The sequence below is a fragment of the Leopardus geoffroyi genome, chromosome B4 (genome assembly GCF_018350155.1).
Source record: "Leopardus geoffroyi isolate Oge1 chromosome B4, O.geoffroyi_Oge1_pat1.0, whole genome shotgun sequence".
NCBI lineage: Eukaryota > Metazoa > Chordata > Mammalia > Carnivora > Felidae > Leopardus > Leopardus geoffroyi.
Window position 1 is genome coordinate 116,408,489 of NC_059341.1, and position 14,593 is coordinate 116,423,081.

Sequence of the window (14,593 nt, forward strand, 5' to 3'; positions counted from 1 at the left end):
ACAATCTACATGTCCATCAATGGATGAACAGATAAGAAAATTGAGCAACAGACACACATACACAATGGAATATTATTCAGCCATTAAAAAAAAAGAATGAAATCTTGCCATTTGTGATAACATGGAGAGACCTCGAGGGCATTATGCTAAGTGAAATAAGTCAGAGATAAACAAATGAATAAGTGAAATAAGTCTCCTCCTCCCCCCAACATGGACGAACACTCCAAACTATTAGACTGGTGGTTGCCAGAGGCAGGAGATGAAGAGTGAGAAAAATGGGTGACCTGGTTTTGTTGTTTAAATAAATTGAATTTTTAAAAAAAAAATTTTTTTTTTCAACGTTTATTTATTTTTGGGACAGAGAGAGACAGAGCATGAACGGGGGAGGGGCAGAGAGAGAGGGAGACACAGAATCGGAAACAGGCTCCAGGCTCTGAGCCATCAGCCCAGAGCCTGACGCGGGGCTCAAACTCACGGACCGCCGCGAGATCGTGACGTGGCTGAAGTCGGACGCTCAACCGACTGCGCCACCCAGGCCCCCCAAATAAATTGAATTTTTAAGAAAGAAAAAAGGGGCACCTGGCTGGCTCAGTCAGTGGAGAATGTGACTCTTGATTTCAGGGTTGTGAGTTCAAGCCCACATGGGTTATAGAGATTACTTAAAAAAATAAAATAAAATCCTAGAGAGGGAGAGAGGCAAACCACATGAGACTCTTAAATACAGAGAACAAACGAAGGGTGGATAGGGGTGGGGGAGAGGGAAAAATGGGTGATGGGCACTGAGGAGGGCACTTGTTGGGATGAACACTGGGCATTGTATGTAAGCCAATTTGACAATAAATTATATTCATAAAAAATTTAAAATTAAAAAAATAAAATCCTTAAAAAGAAAAGAAAATGGAGGACAAGAAAAATCAAGCTTTAAAAAACATCATGATATACAGGCTAAAGCAACTATAAACTATAAGGTATTATACTATTCCCTTCAATTAAACTAAAATTATTAGTGTTTCTTACATGATGCAAAAATAAACTGCTTTTGAAATCTGGGGCAAAATTTGTAAGAATGGCAGCCCCTTTACATGAGAATATTGACACATGGTTTATGAAGTATGAAAATAATTTTGTCATTACTCCTTTTCAATATTACATTAAAAATTTCAATCTTGATTAATCCAATAATTAACAGAATTTACAATCATCTTTCATCAAGAGCTTATTTACTAAACCATGCCAAACACCGTAAACATACAGAAAGGTTAATAACGCAGTTTGCACACAACCACCTTTATAAATCTCTGAAATATTCTTCTCCCTTAGCATCTACAGTACCATGATCATCTCCTGGCTCTTTGACTTCTGTCTCTTCTTTGTTCCTGTTCTCCCAGTCACCATGAGAAATCTCTGATCCACTGCTGCCTCTCTCTAAATTAAGTCAAGTTGCTTCTCTCACACTTCATTTTTTACACCTATTTGAATGACATTCAAATTTACACCCACATTCCGAACACAGCTCATAACTCCCACTCTACTCACATGTCCCATCCACAATGGAAGCTGAACATAAGAATTAAACTCATTAACTTCAAATTTCCATCTGCCTCCTTTAAAAAAAAAAAAAGTTACCACTATCATCTCTGAATTTCTTAGTACACAACTCATTCCTCAACTTCCACTAGTAATAAATTATTAATCCTGCTGATTCTTCTTCATCTGTCTCTTGATTTGAATCATTCTTCTTCTAGAACCATCACCCTTGAGGGCAAAACCTCAAATATTTTACCCTTGGTTTATTTTAAGAGAAATCTCCTAAACATGTGCCAGATTTTGGTCTTTCCTCACCCTTACATCACCTACAAATATCCACCAGGACAATCTTTCTCATATACTGTGTTCATCACTGTAGCTACTATTATAATCCTTCCTATTTACTGGATGGATCAAATCTAAGCTTCTCAGCCAAACTCACAGTCCTACATTAGCCAACTGTCTATATAAACGCAAACATTTCATTTTGCTGCCTCACAACACTCCTTTGCTAGAGCCAATTAAGTTTGCTTTACAGTCCCTCAGACACTTATTTATTCTTGCCTTCACAACTGTGTTCATATAGTTATGCCAAATTAAAATGCCTCCTTAAATCTCTTCAATTAATCCACAAATCAAGGTCAGAGTTAAACCTAAAACCTTACAGTCTAAACACACTTTGAGTTTATAGTTACTCTGAAAGTAAACATAAACAGGGGTGCCTGGGTGGCTCAGTCAGTTAAGCATCCAACTTTGGCTCAGGTCATGATCTCATGGTTTGTGAGTTCAAGCCCCACATCAGGCTCTGTGCTGACAGCTCAGAGCCTGGAGCCTGCTTCAAATTCTGTGTCTCCCTCTCTCTCTCTGCCCCTCCCTGCTCACCCTTTCTCTCTCAAAAATAAATAAACATTTAAAAAATAATAATAATAGTAAACATAAACCTCTTTCTGCTTCACTGGTTTCTGCCTTCCTTGTGCTTACCTCAGAATATTTATTCTGTATTCTATCACATCTGCACTTTTCCCCTCTAATGCTTTATAATTATGTAAACTGCCTTTCTAAAGAAATTAAGTTTCTCAAAGAAAAAACAATAATCGTCTACTCATCATCAGAGAAATACAAATCAAAGCCGCACTGAGATACCACCTCACGCCAGCCAGACTGGCTAAAACGAACAAATCAAGGAAACCACAGATGCTGGCAAGGATATGGAGAAATGGAAACCCTCTCGCACTGTTAGTGAGAATGCAAACTGGTACAGCCACTCTGGAAAAGTGTGAAGGTTCCTCAAAAAATTAAAAATAGAACTACCCTATGACCCGGCAATAGCACTACTAGAAATTTACCCAAGGGATACAGGAGTGCTGATGCATCGGGGCACATGTACCCTAAAGTTTATAGCAGTGCTTTCAACAATAGCCAAATTATGGAAAGAGCCCAAAATGTTCATCAACTGATGAATGGATAAAGATGTGGTTTATATATACAATGGAATACTACTTGGCAATGAGAAAGAATGAAATCATGCCATTTGCAGCAACGTGGATGCAACTGGGAGGTATTATGCTGAGTGAAACAAGTCAGTCAGAGAAGTACAGATATCATATGTTTTCACTCATATGTGGATTTTGAGAAACTTAACAGAAGACCATGGGGGGAATGGAAGGGGGAAAAAATAGGTACAAACAGAGAGGGAGGGAGGCAAACCACAAGAGACTCTTAAATACAGAGAACAAACCGAGGGTGGATGGGAGGGTGGGGGAGAGGGGAATATGGGTGATGGGCATTGTGGAGGGCACTTGTTGGGATGAGCACTGGGTGTTGTTTGTAAACCAACATGACAATAAATTATATTAAAAAAATTTTTAAATAATAAAAAATAAAAAAAAAACAATAATCCTCTACCTTTTGGGTCCTTTTCATAACTCCCAATTGCAATAAACTTAATGACAAAAGTGAACCACAAATTTTCTGTGATATGAATCCTACTTTCCCACAGGCTTACAATGTAATTTCAAAGATGAAAAAGGATGTCACCAAGAACACTGTTTGCTAATCAATTATGCATGCCTTAAACAGTTATCCATCAAGATATTTCTGCCTGAAAAATAAATTCTGGGGACAGTCTGGTAACCAAAAGCCTTAAAAATGAACATAACCTTTGACCTAGCAATTCCACATGTAGGAATTAATTCTAAGAAACTAATCAGAGATGTGTACCAACATTTGTGTTCAAGGACTGCTTTCATTTATCATTCAGTAAACACTTACTGAGTACATACCAAGGGCCAAGTAGAAGTGGAAGATAAAATTAGGTCCCTGCCTTCATGGTGTTTACATCACAGTGCTGTTTATTATGGAAAACAGGCTATTTTCTAAAAAGTGTGTTTAATAGAAAGTTATACCATATTCATGGATCAGATAATAATCCCATTGTTAAGATATTGCTAAGATGTTAATTTCTCCCATATTCAATGCAATGCCATTTAAAAGCCCAGCAGACTTTATAGATATTAACAAGCTAATTCTAAAATTTATATGGAAACAAAAAGACATGGAATAGCCAAAACAACTTTGGGAAAAAAAAAAATATTGGAGAACCTGCACTACCTAACTTCATAACTTACTAAATCCAACAAAAATCAAAATTGTGTGGCATTAGTGTCAACACAGACACATAAATCCATTAAAAAGAGAGTAAAGTTCAGAAACAGATTCAAACAAATATGGCCAATTGACTGACAAAAATGTAAAGTCAGTTCAATGGATAGGATAGTCTTTCCAATAAATGGTCCCGGGACATATGCAAAAAATGAATTTTAAGTTGTACCTCACACCATACACAAAAGTTGACTCATAATGTATATATAAACACAAAACATAAAACTATAAAACTCTTAAAGAAAATGTTGGAGAAAAGTTTAGTCATGGGTTAGGTAAAAGATTTCTTTAAATTGGTTAATTATTATTAAAATTAACAAGTTAATTTTAAACCAAAAGAACTTCTATATTTAAAAGACACCATAATGGGGGCTCCTGAGTGGCTCAGATGGTTAAGCACTCGACCTTGGCTTAGGTCATGTCTCCCAGCTCATTGGTTCGAGCCCTGCATCAGGCTCCATGCTGACAGCTCAGAGCCTAGAACCTGCCTTGGATTCTGTGTCTCCCTCTCTCTCTGTCCCTCCCCCACTCATGCTGTCGCTCTCTCTCTCGAAAATAAATTAACATTAAAAAAAAATTAAAAGACACCATAATGGAAATGAAAACAAAACTGGAGGAATAATTTATACATATATGTATCAAAACATATTATATACATATAATACATATAAACATATATCTATCATATTGATAAAGGACTTGCATCCAAAATACGTAAAGAATTCTGAAAACTAAATCATAAAAAAAAAAAACTCAATTTAACAACATAAAACTGGCTCAAAGATTTGAGCAGACACCATGCCAAGAAGACACACAAATGGTTAAATAAACACTTGAAAAGATGTTAAATATCATTAGTTATTAATGGCATGCAAATTAAGAACACAACATAGGAGCATCTGGGTGGCTCAGTCAGTTAAGCATCGGACTCTTGATTTCAGCTCAGGCCACGATCTCACAGTTTGTGAGTTTAAGCCCAACATCAGGCTCCCCACTAGCAGAGAAGCTCTGCACTGCCCCTCCCCTGCTGGAGCTCTATCTCTTTCTCTCTCAAATAAGTAAATAAACAAATAGACGTTAAAAAAATGGTTTTTTAAAAGAACACAATGTAATACTACCATACACCTATTAAAATGGTTAAAACTTAAAAGGCTAATATTACAAAGTACTGTCTAGAATGTAGAAGAACTGAAAGCTTCATAAACTGGTGGAAATATAAAATAGGAAAATCATTTGAGGAAATCATTTAATTTTTAAGAAACTGACAAACATTACCATATAATCTAGCCATTTTATTTTTAAGTATTCACCCAGGAGAAATGAGAGCATGTCTATACAAAGACTTCTACACAAATGTTTATAGCAGCTTTTTTTTGTGAGACTCGAACACAGGTCCATTAAGAGGTAAATGGATAAACAAATTGTGATATATCCATACAATTGAATACAATATTCAATAAATATGAGTTATTTACCATGAATGAATCTCAAAATAATTATGCTGAGTGAAAAAAAATCTAGACAAAAAAGAGTGCATTTTATATTATTTCATTTATATAATTCCAGGAAATGCAAACAAATCATAATGCCAGAAAGCATAACAGTGGTTGCCTGGAAATAGGAAAGAGTGAGCAGTTGGAGGGGGTAGGAGCAAAGGGGAAGGATCATAAGAAAATTTCTGGGGATAATAGATATATTTAATTCTTGACTGTGATGATAGTTTCACAGGTATATACACATATACATATATATATATATATCAAAACTTTAATTTTAAAAATGTACAATTTGTTATTTATCAATTGTATTTAAAAAAGCTGTTTTTAAAAATAAACATTGTGAACCATAAGGAAAAAAACTTTCCTAAAAGTAAATTCTAGGCCGAAATGTCAGTTAAATTTTTCTTTAAAAAAAAAGAGAAAAAGTTATGAAAGAATACTTAACATCAGGAGATGTTTGTTACATAAGTAGAAAACACAGACCACAAAATACTCTGGTATATAATCCTTATTTTGTAAAAAGCCTATTTACATAACTATATATGCATAAAAAACAGAGAAGATAAACAGTAAAATATTAAGTAGGACCTATGGGTGATAGGTGTGATTTTATTATGTCTGTGCATTTCCTGCACATTTCTTATTTTACAACATAAAATATATGTATAACCAGATGGAAAATGTCAATTGAAAAAAAGGAGGACACCTCAAAGTCTACTTGATGACCAAAGGAGGAGGAAAAAAGTCTCCCCTTTGCACATCAGAAAAAGTGACCAAATATAAAAGAAAATGAGGCTTGAAGTTAAAGCCTCCACTTCAAGAAATAACCCAGAATTACTGAAATTCCATGCCTTTCCACGTAAGTTTATGCAACACTCAAAAATGTATTCAGAGACAACTGCTTGTTGTTAGCCCCAAATCCATACTCTACAGAACTACCAAATCTAAAACAGCAGTATTCAAACAGTTCTAGTAAATATCTTCAAACTAAATCTTATAGAACTCCAATATTTAGAACATACTAGGTCTTTTACTTGTGTATATTAAATATAAAAATTTTAATTCAGAAGATTTTATACTGAAGACATATCAGATCTTTATTTCCGTATCAGTTAGTATGCTGGAGGTCTCTAATATTTTTAAATCCAGTTTACAGCACATTTGGATATATTTATCTTTTACTGTACCTTTTAAAATAGTTGAAGATGTAGTTAAAAAACATTCAAATCAAATCTTGGCAGAATCCTGAAGTGCTTCCCACTCAACAGTTTTGCAAAATTGGTCAATAACGGTTAATTCAAGCTTATTAATATAGTATGTAAAACCTTTCACAATCTGGACCCTCTTTACCCTTCCATGCTCACAACTCCCTGATTTGTACTTATACCCTAACAAAACTAAATCGCTTATAGTTCATTGAACACACTATACATTTGCTCACCTCACATGGATCCTTCTGTGGAATGCAATCTCCTAATCTCACCTTTCATTCATTTTTATATTCAACTCAGTCACTACTTCCTTCTGAAAGTCTTTCCTAGATGCTTCCCTTTTTCTTTTCCTCTAATCTACTCTGAGTTAACTGTCATTGTGGGTCCTCCATAATGCCATGTATTTATCCATATCAATTTATTCACTTCACTATATTATAATCAGCTATTTGTATTCCAATCGCCTGCACTAGACAAAAACCTCCCTGAGATCAGAGATTATGTCTGAGTCATCTTAATACGCCCAAAACCTTGCATAATAGCTGGAACATGGCAGGTAATCAATGAACACTTGTTTAATGAATAGTAAGCAGTTTTTCCACTTATCAAAAGGACAGGAAAAGCAAGAAGCTGCATAGGTCTTGGGGTTCCAAAACCCCAAATGCTTTATAATTTGGCGCTAAAGGAAAATCACGGAATTTAAGTCAACAAGTACATTTAGAGGACAAATAAATGCCTACTATTGTGCAAAGGATTATGAGTGATATTAAAGAAGTATGGATCAAGTTTTACCCTAAGAGTTCCACACAGAAGCAAAAACCATATGAGGAAATGAGCCAAATCCTCTTCACAAAACAGCCAAATAACCATTTTAGTGATTTGGAATTCAATCAAAAGCATCCATCAAACTGAAAAGTGTTTATTCATGAAAACAACTAAACTCTGGATAAGAAGAACATGAGTTTACAGCATTCTTACCTTTGGCTACTCCCATCTCCTCCCACCTCTGTCACTTATAGGAGTTTAACAAGCTATGAGGCAGAAGGTTCACCACCACTACTGGAGCTTAATCTGTTGATCTGCTACACTGTCAGTTGAAGTGGAGACTTCTGTGGTAAGTTAACAGTGAGGGCCAGTGGCACCTGGAGCCTGAGGCTGCAGGACTCTATGCGGCAAGCAACAAATTGACATACTAGCTGAGGATTTTACAGGAGTTCTGGAAGTTTAGACAGCTTTGGAGGGGCTTGATAAACTATTTACGAATGCAGGTTAAAATAAAACTGTGGACTAGAGACTGAAGGAGGTCCATGCCACTCACACATCCTTGGCCAGCAGAGCTATCTATCCTCATGCACATGGCAAGAGAGGCTGGTGCAAAGTAAAAGCCAGGGCAAACTTAAAAATGACCTGTGTCTGAATGTACTCCCTCATAATCATATAAATCATCAGCAGTACTAGCCATATTAGTATCAGGCATAGCTGTATTAGTTCAAACTGAACACAACTTTTGACCAATCCTTGGCTGAACACTAATGTATGCAGACACAGAAAGTGAGGTTTAAAAAAAAAAAAAATCAATAAAACCAGCAGATGTCATCACAACCTAATATAGGGGAAACAGACTTTACAAATTTAGACCAGGCAAGCTACTAAACAAACAGAAAAAAAATTAGCCTCCAAAAGAAAAGCCAAAATATAGAGTTGCTTCAAAACATTATCTAAAATGCCCAGTATTCAACAAAAAACTAGAATACAAGAAAAAAAAAAAAAAACGTGACCCTTTCTCAAGAAGAAAAACATCAAACAGAAGATGTCTCTGGGTGTCTCCTAATACTGGATTTGGTGAACAAAAACCTCAAATGAGCTATAATAAATATGTTCAGAGAACTAAAAGGAAAGCATCTTTAAAAAACTCAATGAGGGGCGCCTGGGTGGCTCAGTCGGTTAAGCGTCCGACTTCAGCTCAGGTCACGATCTCACAGTCCGTGAGTTCGAGCCCCACGTCAGGCTCTGGGCTGACGGCTCAGAGCCTGGAGCCTGCTTCCGATTCTGTGTCTCCCTCTCTCTCTGCCCCTTCCCCATTCATGCTCTGTCTCTCTCTGTCTCAAAAATAAATAAAACGTTAAAAAAAAAATTTTTTTTTTAAAAACTCAATGAAAGTATGATGGCAATGACTCAGATGGCTGAAAATAGAGACAAAAATTGCTTTTAAAAATGGAAATTCTTGTGTTGAAAAGTAGAATTATTGAAATAAACTCATTGGAGGGGCTCAACATCAGACTTGAGATGACAGAAGATGGAAGAAATGAACCTGAAGATCAACAAAGAAGTACCCACTCTGAAGAACAGAAAGAAAAAATAAAGAGAAATGAACAGAATGTCAGATTCTGCACAATGTAAAGCATGACAACATATATATAATGAGAGTTCCAGAAGAGGAAAGAGCAACAGTGGTGGGGGGGTGGAGTTAAGAAATAATGGCCACAAATTTCCAAATTTGAAGAAAAACATTAATTTATCTATCCAAGAACCAACACAAAGAGATCAGCACCAAGACACACCACAGTCAAAATGCTGACAGAGCACCAAAAAAAAAAAAAAAAAAACAAACAAACAAAAAAAAACCCTAAAAGGAACAAGAGAAAAATGACTCATCATGTACAAGGGAACAATGGTATGATTAACAGCTGGCATCCCATCAGAAATCATGAGGCCAGGAAAAGAAACCATGGAATTTAAAGAAACAAAAAAAGCTCTCAACTAAGAATTCTGTATTCAGCAAAACCATCCTTCAAAAACAACACTGAAATCAGTGAAATCAAGATAAAGTCTTAAGAGAATTTGTTGCTGTCCAACATGCCTTAGGAGAAATACTAAAGGAAGACCTCCATGCTGAAAAGAAGTTACTCCAGAAAGTAACAAATCCACAGGAAAAAAAATAAAGCGTGCAGAAAATATAATTATATAGGTAAATACAAAAGATTCTAGACATATAATTGTTCTCATTACTTTTCTTTATTTCCCTTAAAAAAATAAGATTATATAAAGCAATAATTAAGGTAGTATTTGGCTGGGTTTATAATATGCATAACTGTAGTATGTATGACAATAATAGAACAAACAGGGAAAAGAGATATATCGAAGTTTCCATAATTTACCAGAATGAATTTAGTATCATTCTGAAGGAGACTATAAGTTAAAATGTATTATTATTACCCCTAGAGCAACCAATATGAAAATAACATATTGAAAGAAATAAACAAAATAATTAAAACGGTTCACTAAAAATTAACACAAAGTCAGTAAAGGAGGAAAAGAGAAGAAACATAAGACAAACAAAAAATAACAAAATAGCAGACATAAATCCAACAAAATCAACAATTATATTAAATGTGAACGGACTAAATACCCCCATTCAAAAGGCAGAGAATATAAGACTGAATTAAAATAAAAACAAAAACAAAAAACAAGACCCAAATGTATGCTGTCTTTAAGAGATATATCTTAGATTCAAAGACATAAAAATGTTAAAATTAAAGGATATAAAAATAATATACTAAGAAAACTAGAGTAGTTATAGAACTAAAATGACAAAATATAATTTAAAACAAGAAATACTATTGAGGACAAAGAAGACTATTTCTTAATGACAAAAGTCACTGCATCAGAAAAACATAATTATATACATCTAACAATAAAACCCCGAAATACATGGAAGCAAAAAAGGAAAATTAAAAAGAGAAATAGACAATACAACAAAAATAGTTATACAGTATAATGATACAAGATAGAAAATCTGCAAGGATATTGAGGACTTGACAAACACTATCAATGAATTTGATATAACTGACAGAACACTCCACCTCTAAACTGCAGAATACATATTCCTTTCAAACACACATAAAACATTCCAATAAGCCATATGCTGGGCCACAAAACAAATCTCAGTGAATTTAAAAATACTGAAATCATGAAAAGTACATTATTTGACCACAAGAGAATCAGAGATCCACAACAGAGAGAAATCTGGGAATACTCTGAAATATTGGTAAATTCAACAACAAATTTCTAAATAATCCATGGGTCAAATAAATCACAAGGAAAATTTAAACATATTTGAATTGAATGAAAACAAAAACAGCATACCAAAATGTATGGAATGTAGTTAAAGCAGTGCTCAGAGGGAAATGTATAGTTTAAACATCCATCAGAAAAGAAAACAGGTCACAAATCAATAATCTAAGCTTCCACCTTAGGTAATAAGGCAGGGGCGGGAGGGGGGTAGGGAAGTACACTAAGCCTAAAGCAAGCAGAACAAAGGGAGGAAAATGTTAGAGTAGAAATCAATGAAGCAGAAAATAAAAAAATAATCAATTAAATAAAAAACTGGTTCTTTAAAAAAAATTAATGTTTATTTATTTGAGAGAGAGAGAGAGAGACAGAATCTGAAGCAGGCACTAGGATCTGAGCTGTCAGCACAGAGCCCAAAGCAGAGCTTGAACCCACAAACTGCCAGACCATGACTGAGCCAAAGTCAGTTGCTTAAACAACCGAGCCACCCAGGTGCCCCAAAAGCTGGTTCTTTAAAAAGATCAACAAAAACTGGGGCACCTGGGTGGCTCAGTCAGTTAAGTGTCTGACTCTTGATTTTGGCTCAGGTCATGATCTCACGGTTCATGGGTTTGAGCCCCATGTCAGGCTCTATGCTGACAGCTTAGAGCCTGCTTGGGTTCTATCTCACTCTCTTTCTATCTCTCCCCTGCTTGCTCATGTGCATTTTCTCTCTCTCTCTCAAAAATAAACAAACTTTTTTAAAAAATCAACAAAACTGACATACTTAGGCTAGATTTATCAGAAAACAGAGAAAAGATACAAATTACCCAAATAAAGAATGAAAGACAGAACATCATCACCAATCTTACAGTATCTTAAAAGACTAAAAAATATGAACTTTGTATCAACAAATTAAACACTATGAAACAGACTGTCTAAAAACACATGTTATCAAAACTCAAAAAGAAACAAAATCCAAATGGAACTAATATAACAAGTGAGGAAATTGAATTAGTAATTAAAAATCTTCCCACAAAGAAAAGCCCAAGCCCACACAGCTTCATTGGTGAATGCTATCAAATAGTTAAAGAAGTAATAGCAGTCCTTTGGAAACTATTTCAGAAAAATAGAGGGGAAAACATCATGCAACTCCTTCAATGAGGCCAGTGTTGCCCTGATAACAAAGTTGGACAAAGGCACCACAAGAAACCAACAGACTAATATCCTTCATGAATATAAACACAAAATTCCTTGACAGGATTTAGGAAAGCCAAATTTAGCAACATATATAAAATTATACAGCATGACTAACTGAAAGTAATCCCTAGAATACAGGATTGAGTTAACCTCTGAAAATCAATTAATGTAAGACACCATATTAAAAGAATAAAGGACAAAATCTTTATGATCATCTCATTGGATGCCGGGCGGAAAAATTCCAACAAAATCCAATACCCATTCATGATTAAAAACTCAACAAACTAGGAACAAAAGGGAACTTACTCAATCTAATAAAGGACATGTACAGAAAACATTAAACTTCCCATTCCCAAGTTCCAACTTCCATTACCAATAGTTTGTTTGCAAAGAAGTCATTCAGTCTCATAGCGCCTCAAATATTCTCCGGTCCTTTCTTACATACTTAAAAGGTTACAGCACTCAAAAGAATCATGAAAAAGTGCTCTGTAAACTATCTGCCATACAGTCATGCCAATTCTACCATTAAAGGTTCAACGGGTGTTGAAAGAGTGAGGTTACTGGCTTAACCAAGGCTTAAAAACCACTTGTGAATAGAGTTTCAATCTCCGAATAAGCTGCTGTTATCCTTTTTTGTTTTAAATTCCTGAATATAACCTGCACACTTCATCTGGTCAGAAAAGAAAGTGTTCAGAGTAAAGGAACTACCAGACATGCACTGTCCTAAATAACCAAAGGATAACTCAAATCCATGTGCAACTCTCTGGAGAGTCCTGCATGACACCGAAATTCAAAATATTCTAGTAATTCCACACAAAATGAGTTTGAAATCAAACCTCAGTACGGAAGGTGTATATTAACTGTAACCACCTACAGGCTAAACCCATGAATTTACACAATTCTGAATCCAGATAATTGTAGGATAGACACATTTCATTATATTCTAGTTGAATATTAGACTTGTTTACAGAGATGTTGCTTGGTAACAGAAGCACTGCTTTAACGACCTACTCAGTTTTAGATCCACGCAAGTACTTTGTGCTCAGGCTAAACACTATCAACTATAGTATATATAAGAAATTAAGAACAAGTTTCTTGCCATTCTAGACATCTTTGAGCTTTTACTGAAACAGCTTCATAATAACCTAACTTAAGGCTTTAAACATACGTGGCAGTGGGCATTTTTAAAAGCTAGGTACCCATGTATTATGGGCAAAAGCTGCACAGTAAGGATTTATCACAATGTTCATTTAAGCCCAGCACTCATTTACATAGTCTAGTTCTCTCTGAAGGGGTTGCCAAATATCGCTATTAAAATGGTCTGCAGGGTCACAGAAAATGGTAACATAGTTTTTCCGTAACAAATTAAAGTGGGGCTACCACAATCTGCAGCCAGTTAGTAAACTGGCTACACAAGCACCACTCTGGGGTGCGTCAAAGAGCTCCATAAAGGGGCGCCTGGCTGGCTCAGCGGGGGGGGGGGGGGGGGGGGGGAAGCATGCTACTCTTGATCTCTGGTCGTAAGTTCCACACACCCCCCCCCCTTGGGTGTAAAGATCACTTAAATGAACTTTTAGAAAAAATTTTTTCAAAAGCTCCATAAAGAGTTTCACGTGCACTTAACTGGTACAGAACAGGTACCGGGGGAGCATGCTACTCTCGATCTCCGAGTCGTGACTTCCACACCCGCCTTGGGTGTAAAGATAACTTAAATGAACTTTTTAGAAAAAGAACTTTTTTCAAAAGCTCCATTAAGAGTTTCACGTGCACTTAATTGGTACAGAACATGTCTCACAGCCGACGTTTCTAACACCCGCTCCAATTACTTTACAGGAAAAGTAGTAACAACAAAAACTCAAGGGCAAGTTGTGAAGAAAAAGGGAGTATTCCAAAACTACGGACAACACAGCGTCCCCATAAAACGAGGTTACGTACCAGACTCACACACAGTCCTTGCAACGTGCGCGCATAAAACTTAATAGCGCCCGGTGCTGTGGCCACACTTGCCACCGGGGGACACCTGCACAGCTCCAACCACCGGCACCCACTCAACTCTTCTCGCACGGGCATTGAGGCTAAGGGATGAGGTCCCACACGCGAGGTGCTGGCCAGGCCGGCAGCCGCTCGCGGCGCAGGCTGAAGAGGAAAAGGAGGGCCGAGCGCGCCCCTAGAGCTCCGGACTCCAGGGAAATCTGAGGTATCCTGGGAGAGCTCCGAGGGCGGAGAGGGCGGCGGCGGAGAAAAGCTTCGCTCCACCTCGGCGGACGGGCTTTCTGTGGACGGCTGGGCAGCCCTGTAGCCGCCGACCCGCGGAAACACCACCCTCGACCCACCATCCGCCGCCCCTCAAGCCCAGCGGAGCGGAGTGGGTCCCGAGACCTAAGAGCGCGCGAAGCAGGAAGTCCCGCCCCTACGCTGACGTCACCGACGCCGCAGACGTCGGCC

At 36.7% G+C, this 14,593-nt stretch overlaps 1 protein-coding gene across 7 annotated transcripts in view; it reads right to left on the reverse strand.

Moving 5' to 3' along the window:
- Positions 1-14,566, reverse strand: part of CEP83 (centrosomal protein 83) — a 122,653-nt gene extending 108,087 nt beyond the window's left edge. For 2 of the 7 annotated variants that reach the window (XM_045467018.1, XM_045467020.1), the window contains exon 1: positions 14,084-14,528. The gene's annotated coding sequence lies outside the window, so the exon portion shown is untranslated. Of the gene's footprint in view, positions 1-14,083 lie in introns of all 7 variants that reach the window. The other 5 variants (XM_045467021.1, XM_045467022.1, XM_045467024.1 and 2 more) reach the window with 5 other exon arrangements.
- Between the last annotated feature and the right edge of the window lie 27 nt (positions 14,567-14,593).